At 39.7% G+C, this 26,247-nt stretch overlaps 1 long non-coding RNA gene across 1 annotated transcript; it reads left to right on the top strand.

Moving 5' to 3' along the window:
* LOC114229143 (uncharacterized) lies at positions 1-25,459 on the top strand. The gene is made up of 4 exons (XR_003615232.2): positions 1-139; positions 1,747-1,813; positions 18,379-18,459; positions 25,414-25,459. It is a non-coding gene; the product is annotated as an uncharacterized LOC114229143 (long non-coding RNA).
* The last annotated feature ends 788 nt before the right edge of the window (positions 25,460-26,247 follow it).

The raw sequence follows: 26,247 nt of genomic DNA, 5'->3' as shown, positions 1-26,247 counted from the left end.
GCAGGAAGAACCCACACAGAAGTCATGATGTGCCCTTGACTAGAGTGGAAGACTCTGAAAGATTCCACATGTCCTGTTGAAGCACCTGTCTTCAGGAGAAGGGGATGCACCCTCTGGCTTGTTGAATCATTTTTCTAAGGTTAGCCTGTGTCAGTAATGGAGCCAGTATTTCTATGTGGTTTTTTTTTTTTTTAATTCAAAGGCAGAGCCCTAACCTTTACCCTGTACTTATTCCATCCTTATACATTATCACAAATACATCTCATCTCAAATAGATAGCAACTATAACTATTAAAAAAAACCCACAATTTTTATAATAGTGCATCCTTTTAAAAATAGAGAAGAACCTAAAATTTCCTCCTCTTCCCTCCAGACTATGCTTTGGTATCCTTTTCATGGTTCCAAACAAGCTTTCTCCTGGACTGTATCTATTTCAAAACATGGAGTTTATTTTGTATTCAAGGGACTAGTAAGCAATTATCAAAGCTTGTCCTAAGTCATTCATTAATAGTTTGTTTAATCTTTCCTGAAACTGGAGAGCCCTCTGTTCTTGTGTTTATTTTGGTCTCTTTGAAATGCAAATTATTTGCTCTTCTACAGTTTTGGGTCTCCTTTTGGCCTACATAGAAATACTTGGACATGAGTATGCCTATTCTACTTCAATCTTTTAAACACGAAAGTAGTTTTTGTCTAGCTTTGAGATGTCTCTTTGAAATTAATAGGATTACTTAAAGGGTAGTTAGCATAAGATGCTGATGGCCTCACAAATGTGATACTCAATGCTCCAAATCTGGAGGGCAGTATAAGGTAATTGGATAAGAGCACAGATATGCAACAATAAAAACGTGTTTAAATCCTAACCCTCTCTTATTTTCAGTTTTCTTACCTCTAAAATGAGAATAATAGCAACTATCCTACAGAGTTATTTTGAGAATAAGATGTAAAAATGTATATAAAGTCAGAGCTCTATATATGTTGATTATCTTATTTATAGAAACATGAATATTGCAAATGGTATCTCTTAGACATAAAATCTCTTAGTTGAAGGAAGAATGAAAAACCTTTCCTGATGTAGTCACCTCCTAAGTAACTTGAAGGCACTGGATTCGTCTGTCTCGGTAGATAGTAAGGTCTGTTAAGTATCTCATAGTACAAATGAGAAAACTGAGGTAACCATAGCGAAGGGCAAACATTCCTGTTAATAAGTTTTGAAATATGTTTCTCACTTTGGATTGAACAAACAAACAAAATAATCTTTTTTTGGTAATTGTTGTTCAGTCCTCAAGATTCACCCAGATAAAAGGTGTGACCTCAGAAAATAACTCTTCTCTTTCATAAGCTTAGTAAGTTTTACTTGGGAAAGTAAGATCAAATGAAGGAGAATTCTGTTAAGTAGTTCCTCCTTCAGATTCCTCCATTTTATCTACTGTTCTAAGCAAGCTGGACTCTCTGAAGTGTGTGTATGCCTGAGTGAGTCTCTCAGGAGATTACCTGGTTTTAATTACTTGGTGCTAAAGGCACCTAGACATTTTAGCTTCTTTCTTGCTTAAAGCTGTTCAGACAAGATAGCTGTTTTAAATCCCATCTGGAAGACTCTGGAAATGAACCGATAGAAATTTCTGCCAGCTTTTGTAACAGATAAAGCCTGAAATCTCAGTGGCTTAAATCAGTAGTTTATTAGTTCTGCTCCATGAAAACGGAGGGACTTGTGCCTATTCTTGTATTTTCTGCCTATGTGTTTTGCAGCTTCTCCCTCTTCTAGATCATCAGAGTCCTTTCCATTCCACATGGGGAAAGCCAAAAAGGATTACGGGTGAGTTTTTCATAAATCAGACCTGACAAGAGCACTCATAATTTCTGCTCATATTTATCAGCCAGAACTCAGGCATGAGGGCACAACTACATACCTATGAAGAAGAGAAAGCAGGTTTGGTAAGTAGTCAGGTTTTCTCTGCCAAATAAACATAAGTTGATATTATTATGGATATATTTAAGCTTGTATTATTTATGTTATTCCATAAAGGTTTAGGCATCTAGAAAAGTTATCATCTAAAATATCACAGATGTAAAAAAAAGCTGAATGCAAAATTGCATGTTTTAGAAACAAACACCATAATAGCTTGCCACAAAATGCTTCAATTTTAGCATTTATTGATATAACTAATTCTCTATCTTTGCTAGAGAATTGCACCTAAAGTTCCCATTTATGTGCCTGTTCTTAATTCATACTCAATCATTATTAGATGGCTAGGTGATAGAAATTATCATTTTTTAGCTACTTTTTTAGACAAGAAAATGAAGGCAACATGCAGAGTTTTACAGGATATAACAAATAAAATCTCCTGATGTAATCCATCCTAGGGATAGGCTGTAAAGAGGATCTGGAATAGTCTAAGCAAGAACTTATAATTCTTTACATTCTAAGACACTCGTAACAGAGTTCAGCCTCTAACTTTAGAAGATATTTGGGGACTTTCCCTTATTTTTAGTAACTAATGGCTACCAACTAATTGCTTGAATTCCCTCCATGAAAGAGTGGGAAACTATCAAAGAAGAAAGCTGGGGACATAGAAATGAGTAAAGGCAATTCTCATTCTCAGACACTTAATAATCTAGTAGGAAAGCTCTGTCCAGTAAACAAGTTAATTATATTAATCTATAATAATAAAAGCATAATAAGCTAATTAGACCAGACGTCCTTCCTTCTGGACAAAGCCACAGTGGGCAGGGGCCAAGTCCCTTGCACGAATTTCGTGCACCAGGCCTCTAGTATAATTATAAATATAGTATAATTATAAATACTAGAGGCCTGGTGCATGACATTCATGCACTGTGGCGGGGGGGGGGGGGTGGCGGGGGGGTTGTGGTCCCTCAGCCCGGCATGCGCCCTTTTGCAGTTTGGGAGCCCTCGGGGATGTCTGACTGACGGCTTAGGTCTGCTTCCCACAGGGTGTGGGCCTAAGCTGACAGTTGGGCATTGTTAGCACTGCTGCTGCTGTGCTCACCAGCTGTCAGCCTGGCTTCTGGCTGAGTGGTGCTCCCTGCTGTGGGAGCGCACTGACCATCTGCCCCCGGTGGTCAGTGCATGTCATAGTAACCAGTCGTTTCATCGCTTGGTCTATTTGCATATTACCCTTTTATTATATAGGATAATTAACTTATTTACTGGACAGAGTTTGGGAAAATATTAATATAGTTAATATTTTCCCAAACTGGAATGCAATTATAACATTATTTAATATAATAAAATATGAAAAAAAGCAATGTCTAGCATGGAGAAATAATTGCATTATCTGTAACTCATCCCCTTAAACTATTATGTAGGAATTAAAATTATGATTATACTAGAGGCCCGGTGCACAAAAAATTCGTGCATGGGGGGTTGTCCCTCAGCCCAGCCTGCACCCTCTCCAATCTGGGACCCCTTGAGGGATGTCCGACTGCCCATTTAGGCCCAGTCCTACCAGTCAGACATCCCTCTCACAATCCAGGAATGCTGGCTCCCAAATGCTTGCCTGCCTGATTGCCCCTAACCGCTTCTGCCTGCCAGCCTAATCGATGCTGAACTGCTCCCCTGCTAGCCTGATTGCCCCTAACTGCCCTCCCCTGCAGGCCTGGTCCCCCCCCCCCAACTGCCCTCCCCTGCTGGCCATCTTGTGGCAGCCATTTTGTGTCCACATGGGGGCTGCCATCTTGTGTGTTGGAGTGATGGTCAATTTGCATATTACTCTTTTATTAGATAGGATGAGATATTTAATAACACAGAGAAATTTTTTACGTGAAAAAAGTAAGGTATATATTTGTACCTATTTTTATACCATACACAAAAATGATTTTAAAATGGAGACTTAAATGTTAGACCTTAAATGATAAACTTCCTAGGAGGAAACAAGAAAACACAGGAGGTAAATTCTTTGACAACACCCTTAGTAATATCTTCTTGGATATTTCTCTAGGGATGGAAACAAAAGAAAAAGTAAACAAATGTGACTACATTTAACAAAAAAGTTTTTGCACAGCGAAGGAAACTATTAAAATGAAAAGACAAGCTACTGAATGGGAGAAGAAATTCACAAATGAACATCTGATAAGTGGTTAATATCCAAATATAGAACTCATACAACTTAACACCAAAATAACAATCTGATTAAAAAATGGGCAGAGGACCAGAATACCTCATTGCTGTCAGAATGGTTATCATTAATAAATCAACAAGTAATGCTGATGAGGATGTGAAGAAAAGGAAACTCTCATACACCACTGGTGGAATTGTAAATTAGTGTAGACACTATGGGAAAAGTATGAAGATTCCTCAAAAAATTTAAAATTGAGCTGCCATATGATCCAGCAATTCCATATCTGGGTATTTAAAGGAAACTAAAACAGTGACTCAAAAAGATATATGCACACCTATGTTCATTGCAGCGTAACTATCAATAGCCAAAACATGGAAGCAACCTAAATGTCTATCAGTAGATGAATGGGTAAAAAAGATGTACATAAATATGATGGAATAATATTCAGCAATAAAAAATGAAATATTGCCATTTTCAACAACATGAATGGACCTAGAGAGTATTATGTTAAATGAAATAAATCAGAAAAAGATAAATATCATATGAGTTCACTTTTATGTGGAATCTAAAATAAAATAAGTGAAAAAAATAAAATAAACAGAAATAGAGATCAAGCTGATGGTTCTAAAGGGGAGGGGATGCAAGGATGGAAATTTAAAAATAAAATAAATTTGTATAATCTATTATGAATATTAAGTGAAAAATAACCATCAAACGAAAGACTGTAAAAATATATCAATATGTTAAATTGTGCTACAAGTAGTGTGTATTTATTATATCAGTCTTTTTTTTGGTTCATTTTTAAAAAAATGTTTTCAATGCACATTATACTACACTCATTTTGGAGGAAAAAAAAGAACATAAAAATATGTTCAATCACAGTAAACCTCTGTCCTAGTGGATAACTAATATGCAGACATGACCTGCCATATCTTTCATTTCATTTGTCATTTTACCAAGTTAGGGCAGAAGGTAAGTCTCCTTTTGGGATACTATTTCTATTTCCCCTTTGAATATTGAAGAGTTTTATCACTACCTTACTATTTCCTACCCTATGTTATGGATGCACATGTCTTATCTGCTCTACTAGAAGCCATGCTCTTTGAGTTGGTACCCATGCGCCGTTTTGGAATAGCAGTTCTCAGCTGTGGTGCCTCCAGTCCACAAGTGGAGCGTCAGTCAATGGGAAAGGAAGGGCTCAAGTCATGGGTGCTAGAAGGGCAACTGCACATCAGCCTGTCTGACCTGTGCGGTAGCTCATCTCATGTAAGAATGTGCTTTTTAAAGCCAATTTGTGTCCTGAAGAAGGAAAGTGGAGAACAGTGCTCTCGCTCAACACAGTACCTTAAGCAAGAAGGTGGTAACCCTTTCTAGTTAGGTAACAATAGCAGTTTTCAAATGCCAGCCATTTGATACCAGTTATGACTTTCGTTGAATCTGTGTATCACATGAACTATTATTTATTATTTTAAAATCAACTCATTTTTAAAACCTAAATACTCTAAAAAAGTAAAAATCAGAATGAAAAGTAATTTAAAAATATATACAATGTTATGTTCTGGCTAAAAATTCTCACCTCCCAAGCTCTGAACCAGAGACCTGTTCTCCATTTGGGAAAATGGCTGAGATTAAAGCAGTGTTAAAACCAAGTCTTTCTCCTCATTGCAATCAGAGATGGGCAGTAAGCTGAAAAAGGAATGCTTTATCTTCATTTTCTCAGTGTAACTGAATGAATAAATTGTACCTCCTAAAATCAGAGTATCACACTGGAATGGATCCCATACATAAAAGACTGATATAATGGACCTTTCACTTCTGACCATTTATCAGAATTCCGTCAGAGCAACAAGACAGAATCAACCAACTATCTAACAGATGCTGGAACGGGGACTTGCACAGAAGCCCCTCGACTACACTCAACATGCTACCACTTCCAGCTTCTTCCTCTAGCACTCTCCCCTCCAGGCAGTTTCAGCAACTCTTTCATCTTATTGCTTGACATCAACCCCTACAGACAGAGGATTAATATACAGTCTTCTTTCAATTGAGTAATTTCTAATAAGAGTACAGATCATTCAAATCTGAATCTCAACTTCTTGGTTTATTTCTTTTAGTTGAAAATATATACATAGGGCTGATAACTTTATATATATGCAGACATGGAAATTTAAAAATAAATTTGTATCATCTATTATGAATATTAAGTGAAAAATAAAATCCGCATCACACAAAAGACTGTAAAAATACATTAGTATGTTAAAATCACATTGGAATGGCATATGTATTCATGTATGTGTGTGAGTTTGAGTGGGTACCTATGTGTCCCCTCAAAACAGCTCAAGTTTGAAAATGAAGTGTATTTTAATAAACACTGCCTTTATAATTATTCAAAGTGTGTGTAGACATTCTATGGAGACACCCTATATATACATGCACAAACACACAACTATATATACAGTATACTGTATATATAGTATAGATACACACATACTAGGGAAGCTTATATACAGGGGATGGCAAAAGTAGGTTTACAATTGTTAATATGGAAAAAATAATACAAGATTAAACTGTTTTGCATGCTCACAACTGTAAAACTTTTTATTTTTGTCTGCTCCTATATATGCCAGTTTATTTGTATTTTGGTAAATATTTCTGGAATCATAGGGAATCACATTATTTTAAATATTAAGTTTACCTTCATGCAATATACATGCTAATTATCCTCATTTAGATAATTGTCTTGAAAAAAACACACACCAATAAATGGCTCAGCAAATTGAGATTTTCACGACTAAAAATGAAGGTGAAAAACAGCTTACATAAAGAACTGATTCTGGCAATTCTAACTTCGTTTTATAGGAAGCAATGTCATTTGAAGTCTTAACTCAGCAACTTCAGGGGTATAATTCACACATTATGCGTAGGTGAAACCTTCCAAGTATTTGAAACCAGGTGAAAGCTGTTAGGTTTTCAGAGAAGAAAACTGTAATTTCAAGTAGGCCTATTGGTAACTTATAATGTGTGGCCAGAAATAAAGGCAATATTAACTAAATTTCAGATATAAATTATGTCTGGGCCTTATTAAATATCTCCCCATATTATATTTTAGAATAATAAGACATTTATGGCATGCTTACTTTATATGTATTACATTATTCAATCCTCAAAACCACCTCTTTTGAGGTAGGAATTGTTCTTGTTACCATGTATGGATGGGGAAACTGTCTCTAGGTTAAATTTACTTGCACAAGGTCATGCAGCGTAGAAGTGATAGAGGTGTGATTTAAACTAAGGTCTTTATTTTTTTAAATTTAAATGTTATTTTTCAATTGCAGCTGACATTCAATATTATTTTGTGTTAGTTTCAAGTGTACATGCATAGTGATAAGACAATTTTATACTTTACAAAGTGTTCCCCCTGATATTTCCAATGTCCGCTTGACATCGTGCATAGTTTTTACAATATTACTGACTATATTCCCCAGGGCCTATGCTGTATGTTACATCCCCATGACTCTTTTTAACTACCAATTTGTACTACTTAATCCCTTCATCTTCTCCACCCGCCTCTTAACGCCCCTCCCCTCTGTCAGCCACCAGTCTTAAACTAAGGTCTGTCTGGCTCTAAAGCCCTAGTTGTTCTGGTGAAAACAGCCCTGGGTGGTAGGTGGTAGCATTCCTACCCCCTCATCCGAATATGCAATTAAGGCCTAGGAAGAGCCAAGCAACTAGATGAAGGCCACTCATGGAGTAAGTGGCAGGGTTAGGGTTCTAACCCAGGTCTGTCAGTGACTCCATAGCCCACTCACGTTTCCTCTGCCCATTCCTTGCGAAAATCCAGATGTGCCATAGCAGAGAAGCAAAGAAGTGCTATCTCTCAACATATTTTATAAATCATGCAAGCAGAATTTATTATATAATTTATTGGCTTTGGCTTTATCAAAGTCTTCCAATGTATTAACATTGCATGCTCTCAGCATGGCAAAACCCAAGGTGGGACCTTTGTGCCTGCTCTGGTGATCTGGGTGTTCTCCAAGTGGAGAGACCATAAAATATACCATGCAAACTGGGAAACTTCTGTGAAGGGTGGCCGCACTCTGCATAATAATTTTGGGCAACAGGTGAAAAAGTTGACCATCCCAGGCAAAGCAGGCTACATGGCCACTATCCTGGGAGCATCTAGAATTTCTCAGTGACACCCATAGGCTGGTGTTATCCTTGGGTTCACAGGTTCTGTTATAACTATTCTCCTGGATGCTGATTTTAAAATTAATTGAGTGCTTTCAATGTAAATCTGTTGAAAAATATATTCCTTTTATGTTAATTGATTAATCCAGTTTTAGCGGAAAATTGTCTGACATCAAGCAAGAGGTCTGGAACCAGGATTGAGCAGACTCTCCTGCCTTTTGGGAGTTTTGCTATCTTTATAGACAGAGGACTAACAGTAAGGTGTTGCATTTTAACCTCAAGTAAAACATTGATTTTAGGGTTCTGTTTTTGCTGTGGGAAGAGTGATACTTACAAATTCTAGTAACCCCAGAGGAAATATATTGCCTTTGACTTAACCTTTTGCACTCGGATGTCGAGTGTGACTCAACACAGTTAGCATTGGTAGCCCATTCCTTCCCTCCCTCCATCCCTCCTCCTTTATTTGGGCTTTTCTTACATTAAATAAATAAGTTTGTATGAAAAGAAACTCCAGTTTTTTATTCTACTGCTGTGCTTTGTAAAATCTGGGGTATTTAAAAAATTAAATCCCGAGTAGAATAAAGGAATCGAGAAAAAAGCAAGCTAGTGCAAAGGGTTAATCCTTGTTATGAACTTCAGTCTAAGAACCCTTCAACGGACTGTGCTATTTTCATGTTATCAATGTAATAATTGGAAGTCGAGTTCATGTTCAAAGACTTGGAGTCTGCAACCAATTGTCAAGAAATACATATATTTTTTAAACAGTGGTTGCTCTGGGCCTGTTTTTTTTAAAAAAAATATATTTTATTGATTTTTACAGAGAGGAAGGGAGAGAGAGTTAAAAACATCGATGAGGGAGAAACATTGATCAACTGCCTCCTGCACACCCACTACTGGAGATGTGCCCACAACCAAGGTACATGCCCTTGACCAAAATTGAACCCGGGACCCTTCAGTCCGCAGGCTGATGCTCCATCCACTGAGCCAAACCCATCAGGGCAAGAAATATAAATTTAAAAAAAAAATCCCATTTCTAATTACATCAAAAAGAATAAAATACCTAGGAATAACTTTACTAAGAATGTAAAAGACCTATACACAGCAAATTATAAGAAATTGAAGAAGATAGAAATAAATGGCAGGATTTACCATGCTTATTGGTTGGAAGAATTAACATCATTAAAATGTCCATACTACCCAAAACAATCTATAAATTCAGTAAAATCCCTATCAAAATACCAAAGGAATTCTCAGAACTAGAAAAAAAATAATCCTAAAATTTACATGGAATTGCAAAAGATCACCAAAGCAATCTTGAGAAAGGAGAAAGGTGGAGGTATCATGCTACCTGACACCAAAATATACTACAAGGCTATAGTAATCAAAACAGCATGGTAATGGCATAAAAACAGACACATAGATCAATGAAACAGAATAGAAAGCCCAGAAATAAACCCATGTCTATAGGGTTAACTAATACATGACAGAGAAGGCAAGAATATACAGTGGCATAAAGACAGTCTCTTCAGTAAATGATGCTGGGGAAACTGGACAGATACCTGCAAAAAGAATAGAACTAGACCATTTTCTTAAGCCATATACAAAAATAAACCCAAAATGGATGAGACTCAATGTAAGACTTGAACCACAAAAATCCTAGAAGAAAACATAAGCAGTAACTCTCTGGCATTACTCTGAGCAATGTTATTTGTGTATGTCTCCTCCAGTGAGAAAAACAAAAGAAAAAATAAACAAAGGGGACTACACCAAACTAAGGAAACCATCAACTAAACAAAAAGACAAACTACTGAATGAGAGAAGATATTAGAAAATGATACATCTGATAAGGAGTTAGTACCCTTAATATATAAGGAACCCATACAACTTATCCCCCCAAAACCAAAAAATCCAATATAAAAATGAGCAGAGGACCTGAATAGACATTTCACCCAAAAGGATGTACAGATGGCCAAGAGACCTATGAAAAGATGCTCAACATCACTAATCATCATGGAAATGCAAATTGAAATCACAATGAGATGTCACCTCACAAGGGTCAGAATGGCTATTATCAACAAAATAACAAACTCATGTCGGTGAGGATGTGGAGAAAAGCAAGCCCTCCTGCACTGTTAGTGGGATTGAAGTTGGTGCAGCCACGATGGAAAACAGTTTGGAGGTTCCTCAAAAAATCACACACGAGCTACCATATGACCCAGCAATCCCACTTCTGGGTATTTATCTGAAGAAATCCAAAACACTAATTTGAAAAGATATATGCACTCCTATGTTTATTACAGCGTTATTTACATCAACCGAAGTGTTCATTAATAGATAAATGGATAAAGAGGTAGTACACGGATACAATGGAATATTACTCATCCATAAAAAAGAATGAACTTTTACCATTTGTGGAAACATGGGTGGACCTAGAGGCTATTAGGCTAAGGGAAGTGTCAGACAGAGAAAGATAAATACCACTTGATTTCACTTAACATCTGGAATGTACAAAACACAATGAACAAATAACACAGAAGTTAACTCACAGATACAGAGAATAAATTGATGGTTGCCAGATGGGAGGGGGTTGGAGAATGGGTGAAAGGTGAAAGGGATTAAGAAGTAAAAATTGGCAGTTATGAAAAATCCATGGGGATGTAACGTGCAGCACAGGGACTATAATCAATAATATTGGAATAACTATGCGTGGTGCTAGGTCGGTACTAGACCTATCAGGGTGATCACTTCCTAAGTTATGTCTAGTCACTAAGCTAAGATAATGTACATCAACTGTGACTGAAAAAAAGAGAAATCATAGACATGCTGGTATGCTATGGAAACAGAAGCCCAACCATAGATAACATGGAAAGGGAACAGGACGTCTTGGACAATCATATCTGGCTCCAGTGCCTGATCTTGCAACTGGTAATAACTCTGTTAATCATGACATGTAAACTCCGGGAGCCTCAGCTTCCTAATGTCAAGGATTTTATATCTTTCAACTATTTAACATTTTTTAACCCTTTGCACTCGCTTGCTTTTTTCTCGATTCCTTTATTCTACTCGGGATTTAATTTTTTAAATACCCCAGATTTTACAAAGCGTGGCAGTAGAATAAAAAACTGGAGTTTCTTTTCATACAAACTTATTTATTTGGATTTTTTTTATATTTCGAATTATTGATACATTCAATAACCGTCACACTCGACATCCGAGTGCAAAAGGTTAATGAGCGGGAGCACATAAAATAGTTGGCATATAGGAAGCAAGCCCTAAGCAAATCCTGGCTTTCCACTCCTCTCTTTAGACTTAAAATAGCAGTCACACACCAAGTTTGAGATCTACACCACATTTTTCACATCCGTCATAAAAAGCCACAATCTATCTTTTCTCTTCTGTCCTTCCTCCATTTTCCTTTTTTCCCCTTCTCTTTGTCCTCCCTCTCTCTGTCTTCTCTTTTCCACCTCCCTCCCTTCCTTCTCTTTCTTCCCTTCCCCTCTTCTTATTCAAACAAAGACTTAAGGCGGCCAAATTGTTATAAAATGTACATACTGCAAATGGAAAGTAATTTGACAGAATTAAACATTTGACCTTTTAAAGATGAATCATTATCAAAATAATTAGCCATTTAATTAAGCATTAGTTGAGTTAGTTTGCAAGGCCTTTTGGGAAGGATTTCAATGACCACATCTCTTATAAAGCTAACACAAAGCATGTGCAAACGGATAACAACAGTTTTCCTCTGGAGGATAAAATTCTTTGTAGCAAATAGATGCATGAATATTACCTTTAGATAAAAATGCTCTTCAACATTGGTTTGATTCCTTAAAACCAAATAAAAAAGGCTGCAATATGTAAATGTTTACGTCTCTTATTATCCTTAGATGGAAACTTCTGTTACTGTTCACGGTTGTTTTTATTCTTTTCTTTGACCTTCTTCCTTAATAATAGGTCCTGGAATGGAACCAAAGTCACAAAAGGATCTATAAAAAGGGAATGCAGGAATGTAGGTAAAAGTGGGGGAAGACCAACTGGCAAGGCTCAGTGGTTGAGCTTAGACCTATGAACCAGGAGGTCATGGTTTGGTTTGATTCCTGGTCAGGGCATATGCTGGGGTTGTGGACTTGATCCCCAGTAGGGGGCATGCAGGAGGCAGCCGATCTATGATACTTTCTCATCACTGATGTCTCTCTCTCTCTCTCTCCCTTTCCCTCAGAAATCAATAAAAATATATTTTAAAAAAGAAAGAAAGAAAGAGGGGGGAGTCAAGGAATCAAACTCCTTTATCAGATTTAGGAAATTGTGAGGGCATCTAAGGATTTAATGTATGAATTTACTTTTTTCAGTACTTTTTAGCATCAGCAGCTGGGTTCCGGTAATTGAAAGCTGATTACTGCATAAAGAGGTGAAAAATAGATGTTAATTAGATAAAATTGTCTGATGAGAACAGCAACATTTGGAAAACCTGGGCCACAAGAAAGACAGACCTTCTGCACGTTTGTCAAACAAGGGAAAGTTTCCCCTTCTTATCGCAATCCTCCTTTCTCTGTCCTCAAAAATCCTCCCACACATTCTCAAACAACCTCTGTCTGCTCACAGTGCAGGGTTGGGATGACATGGACGGACATGTACAGCGATGGAAACCTTGTGACTTGAACTCACCTCACCACCAAGCCCAGATCTTTTCACCAGTTAGGCCAGTTTAAGGAATAAAAGGCTTTACTGTGTTTTTCATGCCAGTCCACTGCTGGGTATTACATATGGAATGGCATTGGGGCTGTGAGAAGAAATCAAAACAATTTTTCTACCTGGAATGCTCCTCAATTTCCCAGAGCTCTCATTCCCTCACTTCCATCAACACTGCCTTGAGCACCACCTACAGACCTGTGTTAACGGACAGCATGGAGGTCTGCAATTTTAGTGCATCCAGGAATCCTTCTCAGAGCAGGGAGGGGGTGCAATTATGATTTATTGGGTTCAAGAAGTCCCCATGGGTCTTTGTTTTTAGTAGTACTCTCAGGCGATTCTGATTCAGGTGATCAGTAAATCACTGCAGTGTAGATTGGAGACTATTCTAAGGAAGTCATACCTCATTAGAGCAGGCGGGACTGCCTCCCTGACTTAAAGAGAGAGCTGTGAGATTGGAGTTCTGAGGCATTTAAAGAGGGCAGTCATCCATAGGAAAGGTCAGTTACTGCCCAGGAAAACACTGGATGGAAGGCGGACACGGTGCAGCCCAGCCTCAGGCTCCCAGATGCAGCTTCTGTGGGACTGAGGTTCTGAAACGGGACGCGAGTGTGGTACTGCTGGAAGGTGCATTCCCAGAGGGCGGGGCCATGACATAGGTAACATGTAAGGAAGTAACTCCACCCTTTTACTCAAGAGCGCAAATAGACTTAGGAGTAAGTAAAAATGATGCCATTATATGGAGAGTAATTGATTCACTCTGCTCGCTAATGTGGTCAGTCATTCGCCAACTTCCACACTTCCGCTGTAATTGGTATGTGATGACTTGCCACACCCCTCACAATGCTTTGTACACACACAGCACAGAACTTCGAAAAGAGAGCTGGCTTTGTCCTTTTGGGACCTGAGAGGATGAGGGTCCCAGGCTGCCATGGTGGGGATTCAGGAAAGGGCCTGTCCTGAGCTGAAGTGACACCCTCCCACCCGCGCCCACTCCAGGTCTCTGCACTCCTCTGGGACTGAGGAAACAGCTCCACATGAAGGCCTTTATTTCTCTGCACTTTCACTGGGAGTCATGCAGGTCTTTAGGGAAAGCTTTTGGGCAGCTTTTTGAGTGCTGGGGGTTCAATGTCATTTTGAAGAACAATGGGAACTTGTGAAAACATAGGAAAGAGCCATCTGGAGTCAGCAAAGCCTGCAGGTTCTGTTGGGATAACCACAAAGCCCTTGAAAATCCTGCTCCTCCCCCTACTCACAATGCTGGTCACCATGGCTATGCCACTGCCACTTGGCGTTACACACTTTCACTCAGGGATTATCCCAGCACTCAAAGTTCCCGGTCAAAGTACTATTCTCTCGGTTTACCGGATGAAATTACTGACCATCATCAACAGCTGGGTTTAACAAACATGGAGTAGGTAACTAAAATAACCACCAAAGACATTTACTCAAAGCTGAAACTGCAGCCATCACTGAAGTGAGTAGAGAAAGTGCCTTGCTTATCACTTTTACCAAAACAGAGGGTCAATAGGCCAATAGGATGCATAATCTCAACCTAATTGGGAGACTGCCAATCTTATTTAATGCTAGAAAATTCCAAATGCTACTTGCTTTTAGGAAATGCTTGTGACAAGAGTCAAAAATGGGAGATTTAGAAGCATGATACTAACTTATCAGACCTGCCCCAGACACACTTCACGTTGCTCATTCTGTTGCCAGAGGCGCTATTGAATGTCTAGACTTGTGATTTGCATTCAGGACTATCAGAGCGAGGACAGAGGAGCACTTTTTTCTCATCATTCATTTAGCTTTAGGGGCTTTGACTTCAGAAATAATTATTTCTATACTTAATAGCTGAGAGGTAAATTCTGTGGGTCTGATCCACATTTTTGGTTACTGGCAAGAATTCAGTCATTAAAGTTAAGTCAATACTGTGATTAACATTCTATTTGATGTGCCAGTCTTAGCAATGTATGTACTATTTCAACTATCTTTTTCTTTAAAAGTCTCTGTTAAGGAAAGTGTGTGTATTTGGTTTGGGATACAAGGCCTACTGAATAGTGGTATGCTGGTAAATATTTAACAACCAGTTATCCAAAGGAAAAAAAAAAAGGCCTGTTTTCTAGCCTTTGTTGATTTCCATGGTGTAAATACTCCCACCACAGCCATCTAGCTGACCTGTGGAATCAGCACATTTATAAACTGCGAAAAAGTAACAGTTGACACTTGCAAATCTGGTATGAGTTGGACCCAACACACAGAGTAACTGGATCCTACTTTTTAAAATTAAATAGCTCCATTCATATGAGTCTGGGCAATAATTTATGTATTGTATATAAACTTTCTGTGATCAAATGTGGCAGCAAATCCACTGTATTCTTAAACATTTGTTGCTGGGTTCAAAATACTGGTGTGCCTTATTTTATAAGACTGTTTCAGAGGAGCTACTAGTGACTTGGAAATATCTCAAATTCATTACAGGAGAAACTAACAACTAACAAAAGGAATTATATTTGCATATCTTAAATAAAACTTTCTTCTGTTAAAAAAGTAGATATTTACCTATTGTGTTACTACATGTTCACAATTGGAAGCATAGTGAAAGGTGGAAATGTAGAGAGAGAGGCTCTTAATCATAATTGCTGCTGCTGATTCGAAAGGAAGTGTCTTGAGGACTGGAAGGCAGCACAGACTGATGGTTAAGCCTGTGAGTCAGGCTGGTTTACCACCTACCACCTGAATTAGTGAACTTGGGGAAGTTACTTAACTTGTCTGCCTCAATTTTCCCTCTGTAAAATGGAATAATAATAGTATCCACCTCATAGAATCACTGCCCAAACAAGATATATATGCTTAGGACAGTGTCCACAATCTCATAAAGACCACATATTGCTGTTTTTATGGCCACAGAGGCCCAGCAATCTGTGCTCTAACAAGCCCTGGAGGTAATTCCAACCCACACTAAAGTTCAAGACTGCTGGTTCAGATTACCATGGGAATCCATTTGTTCTAGAGGAGTCGACACCCTTGCTAGAAGAGTTGACTGAACGCCCTCACATTGCCTATCCCAGAATCACCTGAAGAGCTTATGTAAAATGATCCACATTTGTGTAAAATAGGAGAAAAAATTTAAATATATCTTTGCCTCTATATGAATAGAATAGCCCTGGAAGAACACAAAGATAATATCGGTTACTTCCCGGGGAAGGAACCAGGTAGATAAGAGGCAGAGGTGAGTCTGCAAAAGTTTCTTTTATATACTAATGTTCCTTTTGAATTTTAAATGATATACAATTTAAAAACTTTGGAAAATTGAAATATTGTTAAATAATAGATATATTAAAATTATTATATGTTATATAATGCTATAAATTAAATATATTTAAATATTTAATTTATTTAGTTTATTTAAATATAAATGTATATATGAAATATAGACCTGTGGGTTTTATGCAAAGCATACTAATTCAGAACCCAGAATAAAACCTGCCAAGTCAGAATCCTTGTGGTAGATTCCAGAATCTACATTGTGCTGGTTATCATGATGGCACATAGGCAGAAACCTAACTCATTGCTAATTTCCAGGGTGTGAATACTCCACCACAGCCAATTTCTAGCTGTGCTAGTGGTTTGATGCGACCTAAATTGCTCTCTTCACTGGGCCAACAGAATAAAGGCAACATGTCTATATGCAGAGAGATGGGAGGCATTATTATGGCTTATACCACTTGGAAAGCCTTTATAGGGATATTGTTGGGACTTTGAGGTAGAAGACTTGGGTTGTAACCTGGACGCACCACTAGCTGGGTAAGACCCTTCATTTTCCTTTCCTCCATTTCCTTATCTATCAGTGGGCACAAAAATGACTATCCTCATTACATCATTGGGTCAAATGGGATTAGATATGACACGATTTCTAAAGTGCAAAGTTAATGTAAAAGGTAATTAAATCTGGCTTCCATGGATTGATTACACATTTATGACATTTTAACAACATTTTGCATTTAGTTGGGACAGAAATCTCTTATACAGCAAATAGAGCACGAGTTTCTAAATTACTTAAAAATTATACAAAGCTTATGTCTAAAAATCTATTTCCCCAATAAGAAAATGCAGAGGAGATTAATTGCCTGTCTTTAATCCCATTCTGGTTGTACAAGTGTATGGATTTTATAGTATCTCTACTACTATGAAAGAGTTTATTATTCCAACAGAACTGGGCACATTCAACTCAAATTGATCTACGATGCCCTTGCCAAAAGGAAAGCCATTCCCTTTATCTGAATTGTTATTAATTACCTTCCCACAGGCTGTACACTGCCACGTGTGAACCTGCCCAAACATAAGAGGGATGTGAGTGAAGTGATGGCTTGAGCAATGAATTAAAACAATCCAGGAAGGTGCGTTCCCTTCCAACATACAGCCTGCCTCGCTGCCCTTTGTTCCAGAAGATGAAACTGGCATCTGAGTCTGAGTGGTACCCGGAGAGGTGCTGCCCTCCACTCCTCTACCCGAAAGGCAGCCCTCTGGGAGGAAAAGGGGGCTCATTCTCACAAGAGATCACATTCTGTCCAGTTTTGAAGCAAAGTCGCTTCTCTTCTTTGTATCAGAATTGTCACATCTCGACTTAAACTACTTCTTTCAACTTAGGCAGGTCCAGAGTTTGCTTTTCCACAGAGTAATTTTTGAGACCAAACAGCAGGAATTAAAAACAACAACAACACCCTTAGTAATGAAGTAATAGTTATAATCTATATGCCAGATATGGTGCTGAGCCTTTCTGTGTATCTTCTTACTCTTCCTCATGACTCTGTGAATTAGGTCATGCTGTGTATCCCCGATTGACAGATGAGAAATGTAGCCGGTGCACATGCTAGTCACAGGTCTGGCTCTGTCACCTGTACTTTTCTCTGATGCCCTATAGGCCACATACCCTTCCCCCCCTTCTAAAAGGAGGCTGTTGAAAATTTTACCTTCTTTCTTTTGAGGGATTAAGTTGTAGGAAGGAGAGTCCTTGGGTTGTAGGAAGGTACAAATTTCAATGCTGTACCCTTTGTACAGTTTCCAGGTGAGTAAATGCCGGGCCAGGAGTCAGCCTAGCTGGAAAAGAAGTGTTTGTGTGATAGGAATGAATGATGAGCTGGGCACTCCCATGGTATTTTGCAGAACCTTCTGTATATATTTTTAAAATCTAAGTTTGGTTTCCAGCACATAAATCTCTGTGAGAAATCCCTTGAGAAGATTCCACTAGGGCAGCAACACAGACTCCTGTGCCAATTGACTTTTATGCAAATGGGGAAAAAATGAATCGGAGGCAAACACCTGAAAATTCATAAGATGCTGTCTCTCAATAATTATGCAATATTCATGGAAATAGACTCGGCATCACGCTCAGGTTTGGAGTCTGTTTTCGCTTTTTCTCCTTCAGAGAAGGGAAGACCAGGAAGGAGAAAAGATGCTCACAATCACACCCCAGAAACAAAGCCCAGTTCCACAGTCACTCCTAACAGTAAGTGTGTGAGAATTCTACCTCCCAACAGACAGCTGGGGAAGACTAAGCTACTGGGAATAATCCCGCCCTCTGGGGGATTTATTCATTATTCCAGGAGCCAGAGCACTCCAAGGGTGCCCACCAAGTTTTCCCGTGGCTTACCCTTATCTCCTCAACTGACAATTAGTTTTTGTTTTTGCACATCCTCAGGTTACCACGATTCCCCAGCTACTAGTGTAAATAAAAATAAACAATTCAGGAGCATCTATTACAAATGATAATATTCTAGGGAGAGCTCTTGACTGCATATCCTCAACAGGCAAGTTTTATTGGAACTAAAAAAAAAAAAAGGCATGTGAGTATGATGAACAGCAGCACTATCACTATACACATTTTAAATATTTTACTACTGTGTTGGTAAAATATTTAAAATGATTATCTGAACTGCTCCCCCATCACATGGGAGCTGAATATGTCACTCTCCAAATCAACTGTCTGACAACCTCATGTGAGCGCAGCGCTTTCCAGAAAACAATTCATGCCTAAGAGTGACTGCGGCTGTTTTTATTTTTAATAGGAAAGAAATGGATCTGAAATAAAATAAGTGCTGAGACGAGGCAGCGAGAGATGTGGCAAGCTGTTTGCCCCAGATCCAGGCTCGGCAAACAAGCCCCAGTAGGCTGCGATGGAAACATCAGTTTTGGTTCAGTTGAGTGTGTGTGTGACGGCTTTTACTAGTAGGTCCCGCTGCCTGCACAGGGTCTCTGGGAAGGGCATCCAGGGAAAGAGCCCCTCAGACCTGGCTACGCTCTGAGCATTGTTTGTCCCTTGCGCCCTCGGCTCCTGGGATGGGATGTAAGAGCACTTCGGCTTAGATTCAGCCTTGGCCTTGATCCTGTCCTATTTTCTAAAAACTTCCCTGACTGCTTTAGTCTCTAAATGAGCCATCTTTAGCTGGCCTGCAATTCAGTGCAATAGATACCTTGGAAAGACATAGAACATGGAGCTGAAAATGGAGCAAACAGGTCACTAATTACATTTTATTTCTAAGTGGCGTTCTAGACTGATGTACAATGATCTTTAATACAGAATCTAGCACCAAGGCCCAAAACTCCACCAGGAAGAGAAACCAAGAAGGCGGCATAGGTAAGCACCTAAACTGCTGCCTCGCACAACAATTTCAAAACTACAATAAAAGACAAAATGAACATCATCCAGAACCACAGGAAAGCTGACTGAGTGGAAATTCTACAAATAGAAGGAAAGAGAAAAGCTCACATAGAATCAGAGGAGCTGCAAAGGGCTGAGGTATGGAAACATGCACGCAGAGAGGAAGGGCAACTGAGTGCCTGGCTGGCTTTCTCTGGAGGGAGGGGGAAGGAAGCCGCTGACTGCACTGAACCCCAGTTCCGACTGCACTGAACCCCAGTTTCGGCTGAAACCCCATGGACCCAGGCTCATACGGGGGGAGTCTGGACTGTTAGGTAGAGAGAAAGGCTCATGGAGACTCGGAGACTCAGGGGAGCTGCAGCGGGCAGGGGTCTGGAGGCGCGTGCACGTGAGTGCGTGCAGAGAAGACTGACTGCAGAGGTTGCCGCAGCCTTTCCCTAGCGGAAGGGAGTCGGAAGCTCCTGACTGCACTGAACCCCAGTTCCAACTGCACTGAACCCCAGTTCCGGGTGAGCCCCTGGGGACCCATGCTCTTATGGGGGGAATCTGGACTGTCAGGTAGAAACTCAAGGGAGCCGCAAAAGGCAGAGGTCTGGAGGCACACACGCAAGGGCAGGGCTGACGGGAAGCCAAGACTGTCTGCTCAGCCCTGAGACTCCACCCCATCCAAGCTGACCACAGAGGCTTTTGCAATTTTGCAAGTCTGGTCCTATAAGCCTGTCTCCAGCACAGAAGGTCTCCCGGTGTAGACACAGCTGATACTCACAGCCAATTGGCCTGGAGATCAATTCCTCCCAGTGATACCAATAACAATCAAGACTTAACTACAACAAGGCTGTACTCACAGTCCACAAAGGGGTACACCAAGAGTGTCCACCTCAGGTAACTGGGGAGACCAACCCACTGGGCCATATAGGAAACCTAGCACACAAAGCTACCCTACCAACTCAGGGAAGCAGCAAAAATGCAGAGACAAATAAACAGATCACAAACAAAAGAAATGGAGGAAAACAAGTGACTGGATATATAATTCAAAACCATGGTTATTAAGGTTTTTCAAGAATTTCCTAGAAAAGGCCGATAAAGTTAGCGAGACCCTTGAGGATATGAAAAAGGACCAACTAGAAATTAAACATACACTGACTGAAATAAAAAAACATTATACAGAGACCCAACAGCAGACTAGAGGAATGCAAGAATCAAGTCAAAGATTTGAAATACAAAGAAGCAAAAAACACTCAACCGGAAAAGCAAAAAGAAAAAAGAATCCAAAAAGTTGAAGATAGTGTAAGAAGCCTCTGGGACAACTTCAAGCGTACCAACATCAGAATTATGGGGGTGCCAGAAGAAGAGAGAGAGCAAGATACTGAAAACCTATTTGAAGAAATAATGACTAAAAACTTCCCCCACCTGGTGAAAGAAATAGACTTACAAGTCCAGGAAGCACACAGAACCCCAAACAAAAGGAATCCAAAGAGGACCACACCAAGACACATCATAATTAAAATGCCAAGAGCAAAAGACAAAGAGAGAATATTAAAAGCAGCAAGAGAAAAACAGTTAATTACCTACAAGGGAGCACCCATATGATTGTCAGCTGATTTCTCAACAGAAATTATGCAGGCCAGATGGGAGTGGCAAGAAATATTCCTAGTGATGAATAGCAAGAACCTACAACCAAGATTACTCTACCCAGCAAAGTTATCATTCAGAATGGAAGGTCAGATAAAGAGCTTCACAGATAAGAAAAAGCTAAAGGAGTTCATCACCGCCAAACCAGTATTATATGAAATGCTGAAAGGTATTCTTTAAGAAGAGGAAGAAGAAAAAGGTAAAGATAAAAATTATGAACAACAAATACATATCTATCAACAAGTGAACCTAAAAATCAAGTGAATTAAAAATCTGATGAACAGAATAAACTGGTGAATATAATAGAATCAGGGGCATAGAAAGGGAGTGGACTGATAATTCTCAGGGGGAAAGGGGTAAGGGGGGTGCAGGAAGAGACTGGACAAAAATTGTACACCTATGGATGAGGACAGTGGCGGGGACGTAAGGGCAGAGGGTGGGGTGGGAACCGGATGGAGGGGAGCTATGGGGGGGAAAAGGAGAAACAATTGTAATAATCTGAACAATAAAGATTTATTAAATTAAAAAAAAAAGAAAACTCCACTGGGAAGCTCTATGACACTCGCCCAAATGTAAATGACCAAATCTAAGGCTGCAAAGTTGAAATGACAAATACAGAAAAGTTGTTGATTCTTTTGGACTAATAATTGATACTATTGGTTGAGAGCTTACTATATGCAATATAAGCTACACATCATTTACAACCCTAAGAGGAAAAGAACATTGTTTCTATTTTATAGAAGAAGCCAAGGCTCAGAGAGGTTAAGTTCAAGTTCACACAGCTAGTACGAGGTGGAAGTGGAATTTGAATGTTGGTCAATGTTGTTCTAAACTCCATGCACTTAATTGCTAAGCCAGAAATAGGAAATGTGCTTCACATTGCACAACAGCTCTGTTCCCCGGGAATGATGACCTGAAGTACTGGGTTTTGGTGGCTTCTGAGGCTGAGTGTGGGGGCTCCCCAGGAAGGAGGATCAGGTCAATTAGCAGAGCTGGGTGAGTGGCAACTCTCCTGCCAGGATTTGCCATCTTTACTGCCACTTTACTGTCTTGCAGTCACCAATTTCTATTTCTTGTGAGTTTAACATGTGTGGGTAGGAAATGCAGTAAGTGAAAGTCCTAGGATTGGTATCCTCTTGGTCACTGTTCACTGAGTGATCTTGGGGTTGTCATTTCCTCTCTCTGTTTTTCATATAGTCGCACCTTATCCAAAGTTTCTCTTTCTGAGGTTTCAGTTACCCATGGTAATCCTCAGCCCTTAAATATTAAATGGAAAATTCCAGAAATAAACAATTTATACACTTTAAATTGTGCACCATTCTGAGTAGTGTGATGAAGTCTCAAGCCCTACCACTCCATCCCACCCAGCCACAATCATCCCTTTGTGCAGCGTCTCCACACCCTAGACACTCCCTACCCATTAGTCACTTAGTGGCTATCTTGGTTATCAGATCTACTGTCCTGGTCTCACAGTGCTTGTGTTCAAGTAATACTTATTCTATGTAATAATGGTCCCCAAATATGGTTACACTGGCAATTTCGATATACCAAAGAGAAGCTGTAAAGTGCTTCCTGTAAGCGAAGAGGTATATGTGTATATAGGAAAAAAAACATAGTATATGTAGGTTTCAGTACTATCTGTGGTTTCAGGCAGCCACTGGGGGTCATTAAATGCATCCCCTGTGCATATTGGGGTGGGGGGGCTGCTGTATGATCTGAAAGAATTACATTGGACGGTCTTCAGGAATAAAGCCTTTGCATATAAATATATATAGGGATAGGCAAAAGTAAGTTTATAGTTGTTCATATGGAAAACAATATATGTACTCACAACTGTGAATCTACCTTTGCCTACCCTTGTATATTAAAATTATTGTACCAACTAAATTGTTTTTAAATTATCTTATGAATTTTGTTTTCTATTGCTTTATATTCTCCTCCTGAGAGTAATCTACCTAAATGAAAATGAAAAATAAAATCTACACTAATAAAAGAGAAAGATGCAAATTGATTGTACCTTTATGCCACCCACCAGCCAATCAGGAGTGAGTATGCAAATTAACCAACCAAAGATGGTGTTCTGCACTGCCCCAGCCACTCCAGGCCTGTGTGCAGCATGGGAAGGCGGAAAGGCAGCTCTGGGCCAGAGCGAAGGCGGTGCCGGCAGCCAGGGGAAGGAAGGCCCATTCTTGCATGAATCTTAGTGCATCGGGCCTCTAGTAGAAGTATAATAAAATATATCATCTTTACATAAAACAGGATGCTGCATTTACCTCCTCCTTAGCATACCTCTGCAATGCCATCAAAACTTGGAAGAGTATTCTACTGTGATCCTTTGATATCAGTGACAATATTAAAATGAAAGATTTCCTGTTATAATAAGTAGAAATCATCCATTATCACATATAAAAGGATAAAGGTGTACCAAGGAAAAAACAGAAACCAACTCTTTCTCAGAATTAAGTAAACAAAAAAACACCAACAACATCCAAAACACCCTTAATGTAAATGAAAACCAATGTTGTTTTACACTCATCAAAGTGTGCTTCTCATGTGGGTAGTCACTGTCATGCACTAATTAAGGAGGCTGGGTTCCAGCCCCACCCTATGTTGACAGTGAAGGAGACAGGGCCAGACATACATAGTTCTTATTTCCAACATCACCTACTGAGTGTTTTAGCTTGTATTTCACTTGATGGCAAGACTTTCGTCTCGATATTGACAGGCAAAGATGCAAAAGAAGGATTCCTATTTACTCAGGAGAAACAAAATAATGTGTAGTCATGAAGCCAGTCAGAAACAGAGGTAGAGAAAGGCATGGCTATAATGTATTTGAACTTGCAGGTGCCAAGTGCCTTTCTATGTCATTTATTCATTGTGTCCTTGCAGTGACTAAGCAAGAAACTCATTAATAATCAATTTGCAGCCCTTCCTGGTTTTGCTCAGTGGATAGAGCATCAGCCTGCAGACTGAAGGGTCCTGGGGTTTGATTCTGATCAAGGGCACATGCCGGGGTTGCAGGCTTGATCCCCAGTAGGGGTGTGTGCAGGAGCAGCCAATCAATGATTCTCTCTCATGATTAATGTTTCTCTCTCTCTCTTTCCCTCTCCCTTCCTCTCAGAAATCAATAAAAGTACATTTTTAAAAGTCAATTTGCATGTTAAATCTGAGGTCTTCAGAGGGAACTGCCTTTCCAGAATGACATAGCAAGACATAGCCATTGGAGGCACATTGTCTTGGATTGTGGGCAGCCAGTATCACAAATTAATACCCTTTTGCTTCTAAATCCAGGAGATTGAATGTATTGCCATTGCCTTTAAAGTGAGTATCTTCAATGCTTTGACCACCATTAGCCAGATGATCAGCATGCCCTTAGCCATCTTCATGAAGCAGGTGTTTGTCTTGGCACTTTCCCATCTCTCCCTGTGTCATCAAGTCCCATATTCCTTTTTCCGTAGTTGGTGTGCTGTTTATTTCTGGCCCAGAGTGAGGGGGCTATTCCTTGGCTCTGCCATGCAGTTGCTTTGATTTCAGATGTAAGAGGTTGGCCTCCCCGGGATGGGTGAGGATGTTCCCTTCGCTCTTGCTCAGACCATCTGTGAAGAGGCTCAGGCAGGTTGGGGGGCGGGGTTATAAGAAGGCAATAAGAGAAGGGCCCTTTAAGCGGTACTGTTTTCTGGCTGCAGACCCTGCGTTCATGTTTAGCTTCTAATGTGACATAATGAATTATGAACAAAGGTAATTGCAGGACAGGAGTTTAATGTATGAAAGCAAACCACAGGTCAATTAGGAGAGTTGATCAATATTTATATTGCTCTTTAACAAAAGGAAATACCCTGATAGATTTTCCTTGGGATTGCTGATGAGTATGTATTTGCAGTCAACACATGGAGCTTTTCATTGATCTCAGTCAAATTAAAATTGTATTAACAAGCCAGACACCCATCTATATTTTTCTAGAAGTTCTTTCTCTAAAAGCCAGTTAATGCTACTGCCTTCTGTCTCTCCTGCGCTCTCTCTCTCTCTCTCTCTCTCTCTCTCTCTCTCTCTCTCTCTTTATCTGAACTAACATTTAAGTACCTGCTATGTCCCAAACACTTCCCCATATATGATTTACATCTAATCCCTTTAACAACCTTGTAAGGTCATAGTTTTAATCTCCATTTGCAGGTAAGAAAATTGGGGCAGAGAGAAGTGACTTGTCCTTTATCACCAGGTAAGAAAAAGCAAAACATGGACTCAAACGGTCCTGGTCTTCTCTGACCATAAAGATGATGGGAAAGGATAAAGGATGAGGCTGACAAGGAAGTGTCCCTGGACCAGTAAGCCTAGGAGCTGCCTTAACCCACCGGGGAGGCCCGAGGTTGCTGCTCCTGCCTTGTTCAGAGAACTGAGCTTCATGCTCACCGACGTTAGCAAAGGGCCAGCGAGTCAAGCGCGGCAGCTCCAAGACAAGAACAGAATGTAGCACATGTGACCCTAAAGCCTTTTGAGACTCACATCGGTACCTTGGTTTTAGGCGGCTATAAAGCAAATACAGTAGCATCTCAAACAGTATTTCTACTCCCTGGCTGTTTAGATTGAGTCTCCTCACTTTGTTCAAAGGCTAGTTTTAGACATCCAAGCACCATGCACCAGGTTAGATAGTCTGAAGTTTAATCAATAAAATTGACTAGGAAAGAACGCAAGAGCCACACTGCGGCTTCCATGCTCACTGCACTGGGCAGACACTCAGTTCCTGCCTTGCGTTGGATCCACTGACTCTTCGTGAAAACAGTCACTTTTCCTTCCTGCATGAAATTTTAAATTACAGCTTGCAGTGCGTCCTGTGGGCCGCGGGGTTACCCTGGCAATCAGCTCTTGAAGCGTCGGGGCTTTATCTGAGAAGCGTCTTAATGAAGATTATATTACAGGTCAGAATTCTGTCTCTGTTCCACTCTTACACATCGGGGCCCTGTTCCCAAATGGATGATCTAAAGCATACTCAACAATTTCCTCATAAAT

This window comes from Eptesicus fuscus, chromosome 15, assembly GCF_027574615.1.
Source record: "Eptesicus fuscus isolate TK198812 chromosome 15, DD_ASM_mEF_20220401, whole genome shotgun sequence".
Lineage (NCBI taxonomy): Eukaryota > Metazoa > Chordata > Mammalia > Chiroptera > Vespertilionidae > Eptesicus > Eptesicus fuscus.
The sequence above is the reverse complement of the archived record's forward strand: the minus strand, read 5'-3'. Positions and strand labels throughout refer to the sequence as shown.